The sequence below is a fragment of the Myodes glareolus genome, chromosome 11 (genome assembly GCF_982192425.1).
Source record: "Myodes glareolus chromosome 11, mMyoGla1.1, whole genome shotgun sequence".
NCBI classification, from domain to species: domain Eukaryota; kingdom Metazoa; phylum Chordata; class Mammalia; order Rodentia; family Cricetidae; genus Myodes; species Myodes glareolus.
Genome location: NC_142036.1, coordinates 8,301,921 through 8,321,333, shown reverse-complemented (window position 1 = coordinate 8,321,333; position 19,413 = coordinate 8,301,921).

The window sequence follows — 19,413 nt, the reverse complement described above, 5'->3', positions numbered from 1 at the left end:
GTGTAAAAATTCAGATTGTTTGCCATAAACTTGTCACTGCTTCTATCTTGCTGTGGCTGCTTCATACTGAGCTTGTTAAAATTCAGTAGTCACTGACCACCCTCAGGAAAGCCTTGCTTGGTGAATAATTACTGGTGGTTACAAGGATTGTATCAAATGTAGTAATCTCACTTTTGAAAAATTATTTTCTCAAATAATAGCCAAAAAATCTCATTTCACATTCATTAAACATGGATAATATATTTATATTTATTCTTCATTATACGTGGAAGATATGAGAAGGAATTCCATGGACTCTTGGAATCCATCATGTGCCCAACATTCAGGTTGACTGAGGTCATCATAGGTCACTGACACCAATGTGGTCTGATGGTTTTCCTGTCTTTTTGGAACAGCCTAGAATCCTTGGCTTTCACCTTACACTGTGTTGTTCACTGTGCTTTGTTTGACTCCATCTAAGTAATCCCATATTCTATAGCCTCCTTGTTCTCCAACATTTCTTAATGTAAGTCTGAGATCACTATAATACTATCCAGAGAAGTCTCAGGCCTGAATAAGGAGAGTCGCTTTTCCTTTTCCAAATTCCTAAAACATGTAATTCTTAACACAGGACTAACACCGAACTTCACTTCTCCACTAATGCTAATCTAACTCAGACGTAAAACTTTCCAGCTTTGCTATAGTCAGCAGCAATAAAGAATTCCACTTAAGCAACCATGCAGGGAATGTTTACAAAAAACATCAGCAAAAAAAACCAGAAAACTGTGATAAGGAACTCTGTTGACATATCACCTGGCATGAGCACCTTGGTCACTCAGACTTTTCCACAAGATGGGGATACAAGAAACACCTCCAGTGGAATAATTATATGAGAAAATGGGTTGTAAAGTAATCTTTAGGACAATGATAATCTTAAATATGCATTGTGTGAAAATGTTAATTACTTCCACCTTGTTAGAGCATTAACACACTGGAATCTGGAGAGAAGAGACAATTTACCTTCGCATCAATCTTTAGTAATAACATTCATTCATGGAAGATCTGTATTTTACTCAACATGAAAGGACATAAATTGAAAGATTTTCAGACAATTTAAATTTCCCAGTAATTTCCAATTCAAACTATCATGACTAAATCTTCAAATTACAGACATTGTTGAAAAACATGAAAAGAGATTTTTACGATCATTTCATCTGATAATAAGTGACAAATGGTTATCTTAGATGTTCAATTTGGAAATAATGATATGCTTGTTAGACATTAAGCAAATAGTAATTGTCATTGAATATAACAAAGCAAATGTATTCTAGAATATTTTTTTGGAACAGGAAGGGAAAAACACATATTCTAAAATGTAAAGAGACATGTGCTTGTTTATAAGGAATCACATGATAGAAATTCAAAACTGCCTATAATATCAGCGGCACAAAATATTTGAAACTTCTAATCCTCTTATGTTGTGCAATTTACACATATTTTTCTAAAGGTACAGTTAACACTTAGTTGTCAATGTCTTGAAAAGATATACATATATTATACTAATTTTCTTCAGTTACTAACAGTATTTGTTTCATCTTTTATTGAAGATCAGTGGAAATTTTCATAATAGCAATATTGAAATGTCTTTTTCTTTCCCCAATATCTTAGCGCTCTTCTGTGTTTACTTTTATTTACATGAAACTTCTCTGAGACCAGTGTTTACACACATTCCCCCACATATGTGATAACTTATGACATGTCTGCTCGTGACTTTCTCCTCAGATTTGCCACCTCATGATGTGTACTAACTCTACTTTTTCAAAGAGGTTTTATGATAAAGTCATAATATGTTATATACAGTTGGGTGCCTCACATTGTATATTTATTAACACTTCGCTTATGAACAATAGTACTATCAGTTTTTATCATTGCAACAATGCTTTTAACAGAGAGATATTATGGAAAAGACAAAGAGATTGGAAATATTTCCTTGTCACTAGAAGCAAGGAGAACATAAACATATAAACGCAATTGGAAATGACTGAAAATATCAAAAATCACAATAATGTGAAACACTGGGATGAAGCTGCTTATGGGAAGGCTTGGTAAGAGAAGATGGAGTTGTTGCAGACTTCAGTTGAAGGTGTCCTCACTCACTGACTGTAAATTTTCGGATTGTGGATGTTAGAATAGAAATTGAAAGCCATGTGATCTGCTTTACAACCCAAAATAATGTTAGACAAAAACATATTAAAGCTGAACTTTTACTGAAAATGGATTCTATGCAATCACAATCAGAATGGCAGTTAAGAAAACAAATGATTCATTATATATGATGTCTGATTACAAGGGTCTGGGTTGCCTGCTCAGAATGATCTTTAAGAGTTTTCTCCATTTGTCTGCAAATTTTATGGTTGCTTCTGTTTTTCAGCCGAGTAATAATCCATAGTTTAAATATAGCACATTTTCTTTATTTATTATTTGGTTGAGGGACATCTAGGTTGTTTCTCATTTCTGCCTATCTGGGCATATTCTGCATATCTCTGCATATTCTGGGCATGAAATAAAACACAAATGACCTGGTAAGGGTGAGAAAGTGTACAGAGAAATATGACTGAAATTTGCGGAAAACCTAGGGGATGATGTGGAAAGAGTTCAGTAAAAATTTCCCGGAACATATGAGGGTGATGCTAGTGAAGAATCCTAGTAATGGATGACGTGAAGCCTGAAATTGCCATCTTCTTTATCCAGGCAAGGCTCCCAATGGTTAGATTGGAAAACCATCCAAGTCACAAAACCTCCAACACAGACGTGACCTTCCTGCAAGATGTGCTAGGGTAATGGTGGTTCAGAGATTGAGATAGTGACCAAAGGCTGGTCTAAATTTAGGCCCAAGCACATGAACAAGATCATGCTGGACAATGCCAGGAGTTCCAGGAACTGGAAGATGGATGAGTCAGAGAATCTCTGGTAGGACGAAATATGAGTGGGGAAAATGTCAATGAAATGATTTCTAGCGATATTCTGCTTCCTCATAGATTGGTATGTAGCCCAGTCATCACCACAGAGGCTTTTCCTGTTAGCTGATGTGAGCAGTGTAGAGACCCACAGCAAAACATTAGGCAAAATTTAGAGAGCCAAGTAGAAGGAAGAATTGTAGGAACCAGATGTTTCTAGGATTTTAGCAGAATAGTGCACATTGTATCAACTTAGAAGGGAACAAAAGGTTCACAGCGACTGAGGAGACATTCAGAAAACATGCATGGGGCTGCAGTAGGTTCCACATATACATTACATGGTGAGCTTGGGGGTTTTGTGGGACTCCTAACAGAGAGAACAGGACTGTCTCTGATAATTTTGTCTGATCTTGTTATCTTTTTTTCTCCTACTGCCTTACCTACTGCCTGCCTTACTTCAGCCTTGATATGAGGTTTTGTTCCTAGTCTTATTGAATCATGTTATACCCTATCCAGTTGATATTACAAGGAAGCCTTCTCTTTTATAAAAAGAAAAGAAGGAGCAGACAATGTGGAGGAAGTTGGAAGAGGGATCTGGGAGAAATTCAGGGAGGGAAGGCTGTGGTTGGTATGTATTTTATGAAAAAATTTAAATAAAAAGAAAAAAGAAGAAAACAAATGACAGGTTTTTTAACTTATACAGAGTAGTGCATCCTTTTTTACAATGTCTGTGAGAATGCAAATTGCTCTATATACAGACACACACAGATTAAAAATTATATAGATTCTAAATCATAAATACAGGTTTACCACATGATCTGGCTATTAAACCTTTGTATTAACACCATTAGAATTTCAAGTTGATGTATTGACAAAATATTTTTGTAAATCATTTTTCTTTGGCCAACAGTGTATTTCATATTTTCACTTTATACCTGTAAGTTGAACATGAATGTCCATGTGAATTTTACCTCAATATTCTGAATTATAAATGTTTGTCATATACATGTATGAAAATGTCAAAATGAAACACATTGATTGTAGAAATAATATAGGATAATATTAATATGAAAACACAGCAAAATAACTCATAACTGTGGATGGAAATTTTCTCAGAATGTTCTAGAAAATTTTATGAATATTATCAAGTATTTTATTTACCCACAATCCAAAAAGAACCACTTGAGGTTTGCTAACATGATTACACATGAAAATGAACAATGTGATTGAACACAAAGGTAAAATAATATTTCCAAGAATATAGAACATATAATTCATAAAATTAAATATTTTTAGAATAAGAACTAAAAACATTTTAGGAAAAAAAGAAAATGCATTAATGTAATTTACACTGTGGGAAACAGGTGGCTGTACTAACTGTGCAAATGTGAGGTCCTAAATTAAGTTCTCCAGAAACTTTGTAAGAATTAGGTAGTGTTTTTTTTATCTGAAACACTACCACTCTTATTTTGAGATGACAGGTGGAGTTAAGAGAATCTTAATATTCATCAGTCACCTAACCTATTTAGTGATAGACAACTAGTGATCCTGTATTAAAGAAGTTGGAAAGTCTTCTAACCTCAACATACAGTATATACTGGTAGCTACATTTCCACCCTCACTTCTCTCTATGATACACACAAAGAGATGCACAATTAAATATGACTTAAATGTGTTCAGAGAGAAATAAAACTATAATCATAATGATCAAGAAATACCTAAAAGAATTTGTCTCTTTAATTTAGGACATTATAACTATGCCCACTTGAATCAAATAGCCTGATCCTCATTCATGAAAGAGAAGAGTAATTCAAAATATAAAACTGTTCACAGATGACATGAGTTTGTCACATAGATGACTTGTATTTTTATAAAAAAATGACATTCACAGATAAATAATTTTTAATAAAAGCACATGCTATCTTTTGATCATTAGAAGATCAGGAGAGAACAGATTCTTTTCTTCACCACAAGAATGAATGTGGGGTTTATGATATCAGTCTTAGGGTGTAGAGTTGGCAGACTGAGGGCTCTCAGAGAGAAGAATATTTTATTTGAATGAAAATGTGTATTATAAGTTCAGTCTTTTGATCTTGGTCTCAGATAATGTTTTTTTTTTTTTTTTGGAAAGAGCTTGGAGGGGTGACTTTCCTGCAGAAACAGCATCTTTAATGGTGGTCTTTGAGAGTTCATACCCTCATTCAACTTCTCTCTGCCTTTTGATTAAGATCGCTCAGATTTCTGTCCACTATTTGCTACTATGGTTCTTCCATGGTGCTTGGATTCTATCTCTGAGGTAATGAGGCAAAACAAAATTTCTATTCTTAAATTGTCTTTGGGAAAAGTGTTCTATGAAAGAAAATGAAAAGTTATAAAAATATACACCTTGTTCAAGCCCCTACACAAGCAGAATACAGCTATAAATTGCTAGTGATCACAAAGGGACATGACATCACAACTCAGAGATATCTTCATTCTTACACACACACACACACACACACACACACACACACACGACTGGGAGAGAGGGAAGCATACATATTTACAAAGTAAAGAAAAAGACAAAGAACGTGAATGAGAACAGGACTACAAAGGAATCTTAGTACAGAAGAAAGAAAAGAAGAAAATGAAACATATTATGATCTGAAAAATATTTACATAAATTCACAATAGAAACCAAACTTTTTGTTCATTAGTTTCTTTACTTTTTCATGTAGAAATCAAAATAATAGAAACTGAGTGATATGTAGTTCAGCAGTAGAGCAATTGCATCATATGCACAAAATCCTGGATTCATTTCCACACAGCATAACAACCCCCTGTCATAATGCTTGCATCACAACTAGAACTCTTGGGGTTATATGTTATGTGCTGCTGACCAGTGTACCCTGTCACTTTAAGAGACAAACCCTGGCCACTCCTAACCTCCATGCTTCCACCCTGGGAAGTGGATATCTTACCTCCAACAGCATACACCCTCTCATTTCTCTTTCTCAAAGACGTCTCTCTATTTCTATCTCTCTGTATCTCTCTCATCTCACCTACCATTGTGCCTTTCTCTCTCTTCTTCCCCCATCTCGCCCCTTTCATTTCTACTCCATAACACACTAAATAAACTCTATATCCAAACTGTTTCTCAATGATGTACGTCTGTCTTCCACCTGCTGTGTTCTCCCACCCGCCAAGGTAACCCAACTGGCAAAGGCCTCAGCGGACTTGCTGGGGTCTGGGTTATCTGCAATAGCTCCTTATTGGAACAGTTGCCCCTTGTGGAACCACTGCACCTTGTAGGATCAGTCCCACACCCTTATAACATTAAAAAAAGAAGAATATGATGCAGAAGGATCGGAGCTCAATAAATTCTTTTTAATTTTAATATGATTGAGGAAAGCACAGAATATATAAATCTGATATCCCCAAAAATATAATATAAAAGAAACAAATCTATAAATGATTGAACAATACATATTGCAGGAAGAGATAATTTTCAGGCACAGGAAATGGATCTTTAAAATTCCTCTGCATCTGCTTCACAGGGTGTCTTCTCAGTATATCCTAACAGCACTTGAGGAATTTGGAAACTTGTTTAACACTTAGTATCAAGGAAGCAATAGACACTTCTCCCATTAGGATACTACATCTGAATCATCTGTTAAGCTTTCTCTCAGCTGTACTTAATCTTGAATGATATAACAGCCCCTTATTGTCTTTCTGTGTTATGATAGTATTTTGAAGTAAATTAAATTTTTGACATAATGTAAAAATATTTAATTCAGTGTGCATGAAAATTGCCTTGCAATGCATTTCACACATCTGGATGTGAGCTGTTCCCACCTGTCTGCAAAGAAATGATTCCCAGATAGACTGAGTCTGAGTGAATCCAAGATCTCATTTTTTTTTATCAAAAAATATTTTACAGAAAAACAACATATTATACTAAAGGTTAATGATACAAACAGATACATGCAAATATAATGTATATGAGATATTTAGCAATAAGCATGTTAATTATAGTAAAATGGGTAGAATTGTAAAAGACAATGTAGAAAATCGTCTTAATTATAGGAAAATGGATAGAATTAGAGATTATGAAGTAATGAAAATTGAGGGACTTGTCATTAAATTTCTTTTCAATGGCATGCTTTTAAAAGATGATATCAATGTAAATTTGAGACTAGTTTGTTTATATTAGGGGAAAACAGATAATAATAAATAAGGAGGGTGATTGAGAAGAAGTCATGATTTCAAAGAATTGTAAATGCATACATTGAAAGTGAGAAAATTAAAACTCTTACCTTACATGATTAACATACACTAATAAAATATAAGCATATATATTCAGCTAAACTATGTCAAATAGTCCCATAAGCATCAACTCAACTCATAATAGAAATCCCATATGCACATAACAGTGGTGAGCCCACAAGTACTATACAGTAAATGTGTAGCCGACACATATATTAGACAAATCCATGGGAGTATGAACACTCCATATAGATAACCTGTTCAGCAGAGCTGAGAGAACATTTGTCTTTTGGATAACTCACTGTCAATTCGAAGTAAACATTGTGAAATCATTAATTTTCTCCCTTCAAAATGGGATTGATTCCAAAAATACCTCAGCAGTGTAACTTCCTCCTCCTGCATGGGCAAGGCAACAACCTTCCATGTGTCAATCCCCCACAATTATCATTGATAAAAGACAACATAAGAACTTCAAAGGAATGGGGATTTAGTACCCTTACTCACTAGTGATGAATGAGTCCAGGGTTCAGAGATGTTGAGTAAATTTATCGAATCATTTGGAATGTCGGGTATTTCTACTTGGATGCTAGCTCCTCCTAGGTATTGTCATCCTTTCCTAGAGCACTGCTTATCAGGTTCTACCTGACTGTTTTGTGATTGTGAAATGTATGTAGATATCATTGCTTTGGCCTATAGAATTTTTTAAAATTATGTTTGTAAAAATTAAGAACCTGGCAGAGATTGCCCCTCTTTTCCTTCTCTCTGCTTCTTCATCCAAAGGAATAAAGAACATGTAGTGGTAATATATGTGAGATGATTTATTTTGTTTTACCTTTAGGTCCAATTAACAAGATCTTTGCTTGTCATAGACAGCTATCTCTTAGTCTGCAGGTGTGCTGAGGCTGGTACTCAAGGCCACTGATATTATGATTCCTGAAAACAGAAGATCAGACAGGTAATTTTCAAGACTACCTGAATAAGAAGTAGCTTTTGTCAGAAACTGTTCAAACAGAAAGAATTTTCCTGGGAGAACATAATTTGAGGTCTCCCTAACAATCTAGTCTACAAAGAAGTTAGCCCAAGAAGGTTATTACAGAACCAAGGTGTCAGAATCTCATTTGGTGGTGAGTGGAAAGAAGAAAAATTCCAACCTCTTTAAAACTCCATGGGAAAAAGTAAATCTAAAAAGAAAAAAAAACTTCTTGTGGAAGTCATCTGGTCAATGCTTAAGATAAAAGGCCTTAAAGTCAATTCTAACCACCTTTTTGTATTCCTTAAATTTGTGAGAATAGTAAGCCCTTCATTCCCAGACTGTAAGACTTTGAATTCTGAGTCCTTGGAATCTTTTAGGAAATATTTTGAAGAACGAACTGTGAAAAATGTAAAGCAGCAAGTGCCTCCCATGAGCAGTTCTATGTGGAATATGCTTAACTAAGCTCTGGTAACTGATAAAGAACTTAAATCAACCTTCCAATCTTTAAATAAACAAAAAAACAAGGTCTAATCTAGCAGGCATTGGATCTAGATGATTCTCATTTGTACAGTTTGGCCATATTTTTAAATTTTGCTCCTCTAAAGGAGGGTGTAATGCAAGTCCAAATGTCCCAGGTTCAACTGCAAATAGAAATCAAAAAATGCCCCCTGAAATCTGCCATGATGCCAGAAAAACTTTCACTGGAAATGGAATTGTAAACTTCTTCAATAGGGATGGCACTCTCTTAACTGATGCAAGAGCCCCTGCTGCTGATAGAAAAATCCAAAGAGACCTTGCCTCCCTTCTCCTATGGCCATTTCCAGAAATTCTCATAGTATTTTAATAGATCTGCAGAATTGTTTCTTTACCATACCTTTACAACCCCGCAATTTCCATCATTTTGCATTTAGTTTACCTCCACCTAATTTCCAGAGACCTTATCAACAGTGGAAAATATTGCCATGATGCACTAAAACCAGCTGAACCTTGTGTCAGAAGTTTGTAAATGCAGTCCTCTTACAGTCTGTATAAAGTCATCTGATGTATACCTTATTCACTTATGGATGATATATTGTATAAGAATCTATTTGCAAGAGGTGTTTCAATTTCTGATTCAACTTTAATCTTATGTTGGCATCAGGTGGCACCCTGAAAAAATCCAAACGTATCCAGCACTTTCTTATTTGGAGCATGTTATTCAAACATATTTTGTTTCTATCTAGCCTTTGCGATTCCAAATGAATCATTTATAAATTCTAAATAATATCCAAAGATTGCTTAAAAATAGTAATTGGGTTTGATCATACATAGAGATAATCATGGCTATATCCAAAACATTATACAACATTCTCCATGGTGACCACAATCACAGGACACCTTGGAAGCTAACACTGAATCAAAAAGTTTCTTGGTTCTTGTAGAAGAAAAACTTAATTCTCAAAGGCTCCTTCATACAGATTAAAGTAAAGCAGAGTCTTTCTATAATTCCTTATGAGTATATGCCCTCTGCCTACTTGTGGTTGAAAGGGTCACTAAAAAATATGGCAGCTTATACCTCCCTGCTTCTTTTCTTTTTGGATAAAGTAAGAAGCAAGTAAAAAATAAAAAGTTAACAGAAAATTGAAATTGGTATAGGATTGAGACAGAATTACAACTAAGAAATGATAGTTAAGAAAGAAGAATTAGAATAGCAGAAGAAAGAAAACAGAATAAAGAGGCATATGGAAGAAAATTGCCTGTAAATTAAATGTTTTCCCTCAGATCTCCTTGGATATTTTCCTTCACTTGCTATTGAAGCATGATTAATGAAAGCTCAGAAGCAGATATTGGAGATCAACCTGAAGATGGTAAAATTAAAGCAGCCAGCCACTGTATCTTACTTCAAACTCAGTCCAAAAATGGTGAAACTGCCTCAGGGAACCTCAGAATGAGACTGAGATTGAGAGCCTTCTCCTAACATTTTATAATATCCTCTAGTTCTGTGATTAACTGTGTATACACTACTTCCTGGTTTCTGTGGCAAGCTAGTATGGCTACTGGGATTAAAGCTGTGTGTCACTGTTGCCTGGTCAGTGAGACTGGACATTAGGACTGTTTTACTTTTCTAATCTTCAGGCAATCTTTATTAAAAGAAATGAAATGCAACTACACTTCCCTTTTTTGTCTAAAATGAAAAAGAAGTTTATAAGTTATATAAAAACTCTATACAATAAAAGCAATACATATATACAATATATATGGGAAATAACTGCATGAAAAATGTCTATTTAATTTTCATTTGAGAATTTCATAAAAAACTCCATATCTATCCTATCTTTGAGTTTGAAGTCTTGAACCTAATTTAATTTCTATCATAACTTTCTTTCTGCATCAGGTAAATAATGAAAACTATTTTTTGTTAACTCCCTTAGAAAATAAATAAGTAAATATCATTAACTGAATAAGCAGAAAGTGGAAGCAAGTGACTTCCAAAAAAATGTGAGTAATGACATGAACAGTTGTCTGCCTGCACAGTCACCTAAAGTTCTTCTGCAATGTAGGAACATCCATCTTCAGCCTACAGGACTAACATATCCAATAGATTTTTTCTTCAAGGAGGATAATCAGAAGGAATGTCCCTTCTTTTCTTGAACATATTTGGCAGTCACTTTCTTTTGTGTTCTGCTTATGAAATTAGGAAGGCATATTCTCAGCAGTAGAAGCAGGGAGGGTCATTTTCTTTCCCTATGGTTTAAATTTTCGACAAAGAAATCAACTCCATGGGGAGTTTCTTCAATGCCCATTATCTCCTCTAAAGATAAAAACGAGCTTATGTTATTAAAACATCTCAAATGCCATAATGTATAGATGTCTGAAGTGTTTGACGTTGACCTGTCAATCTAAAATATATCTTTGTTTGAACGAGGAAACATACCTAATGTGTCCCCAAGTTTGATTATAATAGGTTACTAATTACTAACCTGAATTTCATTATTATCCTAAACATTTGGCAATAATAATTTTCAAAGACTAGAGATTTCCATTACTTTATTTAATGAGCTGTATGATTTTAGAAAATTAATTTTGTATTTGTATAAATGTTTAAAATTTGCATATAACATATAAATGTATAATCCAAGATAAGTCATTTAAAACTAATATTTGTTTTTTAACGTAGATTCAATACTATACATTTTAAGCTATCATATCTACATCCTTCCCTTTTATTTTCAGAGTAGATACAATAATCTACTCTTTTATTGTATCATATCTATATTCCACTTTTTTTCTTTTCAAAACAAGAATCTTGTATTTAATTTAGCTTATTTAACTCTTTTTTTTCTGATCACTACCCAGAACAGCTAGCAACCAACACTCTAAAAGCAAACAGACATAATCCCTTTTGGGGGAATGTGGATCTAGTTTTCTAGACTACTTCCTGCTTACTGGGGGCACTGCTAATCTTGTGGGTAGTCAAAGAATATTTAGGATTATGATCAAGTCCTGACTTGAGTATTTTGTGATGTTGGATCATCTCAGTCAGCAATCTTGAAGATGTTTGGATGTAGAACTCAGAGAAAACTGCAACAGAGGTGTTCTGAAACTTTGGAACATCTGAGCCATTTTTGCCCACTGGAAATTTTTCAAGGGGTCATCCTTGATCAAACTTTATTTTCCTTAATTCAGAATGATTCACATCCTTTCACCTCTTTTGGAAACCAAAACAAAACCTCCTCTTCAAAGTAACATATTTTCTGCTTTTAATTTTGAAGTCAAGGCATTTTCAAAATATATAGGTTGGATTAATCCAGCAGTATTTATAATTATGCATTTTCACTGCTATTGCCATTTCCTCAGCCATCGAACAATCCAAAGGCAACATAAGAATATATAGTATGCAGATTTCTTATGTATTTTCCATCTTTATGTGCCTTTTTTCTCTATTTTATTTTTTTTTAAATTTTTGATTTGGAGATAAGGTTCCTCTGCGTAACTTTTCTCCACTGGGAACTCACTTGTAGAACAGACTGACTTCAAACTCACGGAGATCCTAATGATTCTGACTGCCAAGTGAGTGGATTAAAGGTGTGTGTTGCTACACCCACATATATTTCTTTTTTAAAGGAGTTTCTCTAACCTTTTCCTTTTCTCTCCCAAATCTATGTATATTTTTAAACACATTGTAAATCATTTAATATTTTTTTATCAGTATGTACTTGTCTTTACTATATATCTCTATCTTTTTCTGTCCACATGGGTTGGTAAGCTGCTAAACTTCATGAATAGAATTGATATTCTGGCTTTGGCAGCTGAATCTGCGCCACTTTTTAACTTTGTGAGGATCTATCTTTATGGTGAAGGTCTTGGTAGGAGCCAGTTTTTTTATCACAATTCTTTGGAGTACCTAAGTTCATGCCACCACCAAGAACAATGCCATGCAGTTTTTGGTGCTAAAGCTGAAGCAGGAGCCTCTCTTAAAGGAGTTGTGCTTCTATTTGCTGAGCCCACCTAAGAAAATGGTGCTACCAGGAAGACATTCTTAACTCTGTTTTAACTGTCTAGAATGTGGGGCTCAAATCAATTACCTGAGTCTCATGTTGTACTGACTGAGCTAGCCAGGCACTAACTAGCAGTCTTCCTCCAACAAATTGGTGCCAACATAGCCAACCAAAATCGACTTATAAACCTGAGAGCTTGAAAAGGAATTCGAGACACAAAAATACAGAATTTAACACAGCTTTTTGCTGTTTGCTAGTGGCATGCCGTAGTCCATTTCAGAGAAGTTTTCCTATTTTAGTGGTAGCAAAAAATAAACAAAAGGAGCCACACAGTTTTGAAATACTGGTTTTCTGGGCCATGCTGCCAGAATGAACTCTCTTTTTCAGGAGTTCTGGCTACTGAATATTTAAACGGGTTTGAGAGAAGGCTGCTGAAGCTTGCTTGATTGCCACATAGACTGGCTGTATGCCTGAGAATGGGGTTTTGGGCATGGCTATCAGAGTCAGCAAACAACTCTGCCATGCTGGGCTGGGTGAGGCAAGCAGTGAGTACCATATATACCCTAGAAATGCTACAGCTTAACTTTTTAAAGGTACTTAGCATTTTAAGAATTGCTTCTGGACAGTAAGAATTATGGATACACAACAGGACAGATTTAGACATAATAGACCTCTAAATGGGTCACATTGTTGGTTAAATATACATAGGCTTGGGATAGAGAAGAAAAAGAATACAGATAGTTGTAAAAAAGAATTAGACAGATTAAAAGGAGTAAAGAAAAATAAGCCACTTAAAGATAGAAAATTCACATAGAATTTGTATTATGTATATTACTGTGTTTTCTTTGAAAATTTTCACTGTAAAGAAGCTAAGTAGCCAACATACATACTTTAAAAGTATTATGACATCAGAATTTGAATCTAAGGATATGTTGCTCTGTAGTGTGCTTCTTCTTTTGTTTCTACAGAGGATGAGAACCTATGGAATCAGTCCAGATGAATGTAGCTTAATGAAACAAGACCTCCTAAAAGGTTGCCTTGAACTTCCCTCAAAAAATGAAAAAAATGATAGTTTGTTCTTTTAAAAAAATAAAACTAATATGACACCCATATTCTCAAAAAGTGAAGTGGCTGCTTTTGGGTGGTTTAATGGGTTATGCGTTGGTTATATGTTGTTTTTGTTCATGGTCAGGAATAATGTTGAACAAAGGAAATTAGATTTAGAATTCTTTTTAAGAAAGAAAAAAGATGCTGACATGACAGAAAAAAGGGTAGATTATTAAATCTACTCTTAAAAGTTAAAATGAAGGATATAGATATGGTAAGATAAATTGGTAGATTATTGAATCTACTTTTAAAAAGCAGCTACTAGTTTAAATTTTTAACATTGTATTTGACTTCTGCATATTATCTACAAATTTTGTAAATTGATATAAGTTCTTCTATCTCTTGTTTTCTATTGGTTATACTTGTTTCTGTAGTCTCTCTTCATTTACCTAGATTTTCCATATCCAGCCGGCCCTCGGTTTGTGTTTTCTTCATTGCCTCCATTTCAGTTTTCGTTTCTTGAACTATTTCCACTACCTGTTTGATTGTTTTTTCTTGGTTTCCCTGGGTGTCATTTATGGATTTACTCATTTCTTCAAACTTTTTGTTATACTTCTCTTCCATTTCTTTAAGGGAGTTATTCAAATCCTGTTTAAGGGACTCTATTGCTTTCATAATGACACTGTTTTCCACTTCTTCTGGAATAGGGTGTACAAGTACTTCTGTTGCAAGATCGCTGGGATCTGGTGTTTTCATGTAGTTTTTCAGATTGGTGGAGTAATTCTTGCCTTGGCGCCTGCCCATCTCTTCCTTCAAATGATCTCCAATGGATATTCTGTTACAGGGTCGGGTTCCCTTGTTGGTCAGGGACCTTGCCCTCTGATGTAACTTCTGCTACAGGATCAGTGCTCTTAGCTGGCCAGGAATCTCGCTGACAAAAGGCCTACCATGTTTCTGGCAGGCTATTAAAACAAAGAAACTCCCTCCTGTCCGGTTGCACTGACCACTATGTCCCAGTACCCAAATAGGCTGAGCTGAGGGATTTTATGGCCTCAAGGAAGGGAGGTTAGAAGGGAAGGGGTTCCTGGGTGAAAGCTGGGATGGGATAGGAGGAGAGAGGGCTAAGCAGGGTGAAGCAACCCCTGCAGAATGACCAGGGAGATATGAGATTAATTTTGTTAGAACAGACAGTACATATATTTCTATTCTTTTTCAAGGAATGCTTGTTGAACTATATCTATACAACTCATTTAATAATGTATAGCAACTTTTGGGGATAATAAAGAAATGTTGGTTATTAGTAAATCCCTTATTACAATAGAATTTGTAGTCAAATTACGTAGGTTATGAAGGTCAAACAAAGATCTATTTTAGATAGACAAATTATCTTCCTATACTTCAAAGCTTACAGAATATGACATTAAAGATGTTTTAATGATATGGTTTTTTTGTTTATGACAAAGAGACATATCTGCTCTGGAAGCACCAATCTACATCCAAGATGACTGATATTGAATAAGCTCCACAGAGATAATATTTTCTTTAAGACAAAAATAAGTCACTGGGCAAGAAATTGCTCTTTCCTTGACTGTTGGAAGTATGCAATTCTAGTTAGACAAGGAAGATACAAAAATATGACTGTAATTCACTCTCAAGATGAGGAAGAAATCTTCATAATATCTTGTTTCACAGAAATGTCAATCTCAGCTTGGAATCTCACTATTTTTGTCACAAGGCCATTCTTAAAGCAAAGGATAGTCTGTAGGTCTTGGTTGGCCTGGAAGGATATCCATCCAGTTCTTCATTCCTAGAAAACTTATATTTGAGTCATTAATTTTTTATGAATGATCTTTAGGCTGTGGTTTTCCATAGTGACAGATATTTTCAATGGAGAGGCAGATGTTCAGAGCAGGTTCTGAGGGACTGCAACAACTATGCATGCTGTCCCACCTTGTTGGTAAGATTATCATAGTTTGGGGACTATTAATTTCAGACAATATTTATCACATTGGTTTGTTCAATTTTTTCAGAGATTTTGACAAAAATATCCCAGAATTTAATAGAAGTTTTGTTAACTGTATGGAGTGGTTGTTCACTTAATTGGGTGTATGACAAGATTCCATTTACACTGTTGATTTTGTTTTTGTTACATAAGTGAGGCACTGTGTTTCAGGGTCTATATTTGTGTTAGGATTACATTCCTCTAATAATATTGGAAAGAAATCACAAATCAATGAACAATCTCTCAAGGTGAAGGTCCAAGAATATCTAAACACACACTTTTCAAGTATCTTCAATGTCAGATGTGGATCCTTCTCTCTCATATTTAAATATATTAATAATCAGTGAGAACATGAATATTTATTTGATATGATGCTTTAAATACTACTATCAATTGATATATTTTCTTTCAAAAAATATTTTGTCTTTGCAAGACAGAAAATATTGACAACAGAGTTACATACATTACGACTTTGAGATACCATCTTACACCTGTCAGAATAGCTAAAGTCAGAAACACCAATGATAGCCTATGCTGGAGAGGATGTGGGGTGAGGGGAACACTCATCCATTGTTGGTAGGAATGCAAACTCGTGCAGCCACTGTGGAAATCAGTGTGGCGGTTTCTCAGGAAACTGGGAGTCAACCTCCCTCAGGACCCAGCAATTCCACTCTTGGGAATATACCCTAAAGATTCCCTAACATACTACAAAAGCATTTGTTCTACTATGTTCATAGCAGCACTATTTGTAATAGCCAGAACCTGGAAACAGCCTAGGTGCCCCTCAATAGAAGAATGGTTAAAAAAGGTGTGGAACATATACACATTAGAGTTTTACTCGGCGGTAAAAAACAATGACATCTTGAATTTTGCATGCAAATGGATGGAAATAGAAAACGCTTTACTGAGTGAGGTAAGCCAGACCCAAAAAGAGGAACAAGGTATGTTTTCACTCATAAGTGGATTCTAACCATAATTAAAGGTCTTTGAGCCTATTATTCGTGATCCTAGAGAAGCTAAATAAGAAGATGAACCTGATGAAGATTATTTAGCAATCCACCAGGAGGTAGGAAATAGACAAGAGTCCCAGGTAACCTCGGGTGCATGGGGGGGTGGGAGGGTTGATGGAAGGGGAGAGGGTTAGAGAGAAGGGAGTAGGGGAGGAATGGGGAAAGCTCGGTGGCCTGGGATGGGGGGGGGGAGGGAGGAAGGATGAATATGGGATCAGGGAAGAATATATTTCAACTAAGGGAGTCATTTTAGGGTTTACAGGAGACTTGATTATATATGGGATCCCAGGTCCAAGGAGAGATCCCCCAGATTGTTCTCTGGACAGAGGAGAGGGTGCCTGAATCGGCCGTGGCCCATAACCATACTGATGTATATTTTGCTTATCACCATAGATCCTTCCTCTGGCGAAGGACGGCTATGCAGTCGGAGGCCCACATTGGAGCACCGGATTGAGCCCCCCGAGGTCCGGAGGGGGAGCGGAAGGAGGAGGAACATGAAAAACGAAATCAGTACTGCGAGGGATGCTATCACCCACTGATACAAGGGAACGGATCTGATGAGAGTTTACCAGGGCCAGCCGGACTGGGACTGAACGAGGACGTGATCTAGCCAGATTCTCGGAATTTGGCCGGATTCTCTGACTGTGGCTGGCCCGGGGTCTTTCTGAAAAGCCATTGACTATGACACTGGGACCTGTTTCCTCTGCATATGCTGGATTTTGGGGATCCAGTCTGTTTGGACGCTCGCCTTCCTGGACCTGGAGGGAGAGGGAGGGAGCTGGAGCTTCCCACAGGGCAGGAAACCCTGACTGCCCTGGGGGACGGAGGGGAAGGAGGGGGGGAGTGGGGGGAGTAGGAGGGTGTTGGGAGGGGGGGCGGAAATGGAAACTTTTATAATTTAATAAAATTTACTAAAAAAAAAAATGTCCATGGGCCCACTTTTGGGCAGGTCTCTCAGACGTAATCAGAGATGCTTAGAATTAATAATGAAATGGTCATGTCAGGTCAGGAAGATAATATTTCACCCCATCACTCTCTCTGGTGCTTACATTCTTTCTGCCTCCTCTGCAATATTCCTTGAATTGTAGATGTTCCACTTTGACTTGAACTTTCAGTACTCACTTATTTTCTACATTTCGTTGCCTGCTGCAAAAAGAAACTTCTCTGACTTCAGACAAGAGCAAAAGTATTCTTTGAAAACAAACATAAATATTTAGATAAGAAAATTTAATAAGAAAATCATATTCGTTGATCAAAATAACTGTAGTAGTTTCCCAATAGTGTCTGTGACTTCCCTACCCAGAGGTTTTTGACCTGGTTCACACCAACAGACATAGTTTTTGTGTGTGTGTGTGTGAGGCTGATAGCATAGTTTGCAGGGTCCCCAACTACATAAGTGAGTTAACAACATTTTTCTTTCAGAAGTCTGCATAGCGTCTTTAGCACTAAGGATCTAATCTGCAGATAAAAAGTTTTTAGTTTAGTGTGCTTCTCTTTACGTTGAAGTCATTGATCCATTTGGACTTGAGTTTTGTGCATGGTGATAGATATGGGTCTATTTTCATTCTTCTACATGTTGATATCCAGTTAAGACAGCACCACTTGTTGGATATGCTTTCTTTATCCCATTTTATATTTTTTGCTTCTTTGTCAATCACTTGTTTATAGGTATGTGGATTAATATCTGGGTCTTCAATTCAGTTTCATTGGTCCAAGCTTGGTTTTGTGCTAATACCAGGCTGTTTTCAGTACTGTAGCTTTGTAGTAGAGTTTGAAGTCAGGGATTGTGATGCCTCCAGAAGTTCCTTTATTGTTCTGACTGTTATGCTTTTTTTTCCTTTTTGCCCTTCCATATGAAGTTGAGTACTGTTCTTTTGAGGTCTGTGAAAATTTTGCTGAAATTTTGATGGGCATTACATAGAATCTGTAGATTGCTTTTGGTAAGATTGTCATTTTTACTATGTTAATTTCACCTACCCAAAAACATGAGAGATCTTTCCATTTTCTGGTGTCTTCTTCAATTTCTTTCTTCAAAGAGCTAAGGTTCTTGTCCTGCATGTCTTCCACTTGTTTGGTTAGAGTAACTCTGATCTAGAAAACATCATATTGAGTGAGGTAACTCAGACCCAAAAAGACAAACATCATATGTACTCACTCATAAGTGGTTTGTAGACATAAAGCAAAGAAAACCAGTCTACAATTCACAACCCAGAGAACCAAGATAACAATGAGAACCCTCAGAGAGACATACATGGATCTAATCTACATGGGATGTAGAAAAATACAAGATCTCCTAAGTAAATTACGAGCATGGGGACCACAGGAGAAAGTAGAAGGAGAGGGGAAAGGGATGGAGGGGAGCAGAGAAAAATGTTTAGTTCAATAAAATCAATTAAAAAAAGAAAAGAAAAGAAGTTTTGGGTTTAGTTTTAGCTTGATATTTGTGTCTTGGAAACAAAGCATATGCTGTCTTTTGTAATAGAATCCTACCATCCAGTTCTAGTGGGCAGCCAAGAGCAATGAAAACAACCTGAATGTCTGGATGTCTCAATGCCCCTTTGTGATCAGCAACTCAGATGGAGGAAGTTCACCCCAGCATAAGTTTAATAAGACAACAATTTGGGACCTTTCAAAGGTTCACACCAACTCTCCACCCATTACCTACACCTATTCACACGATGTTTACCCTACAGCATTACAAATGTACAGCATTCCCTTCACA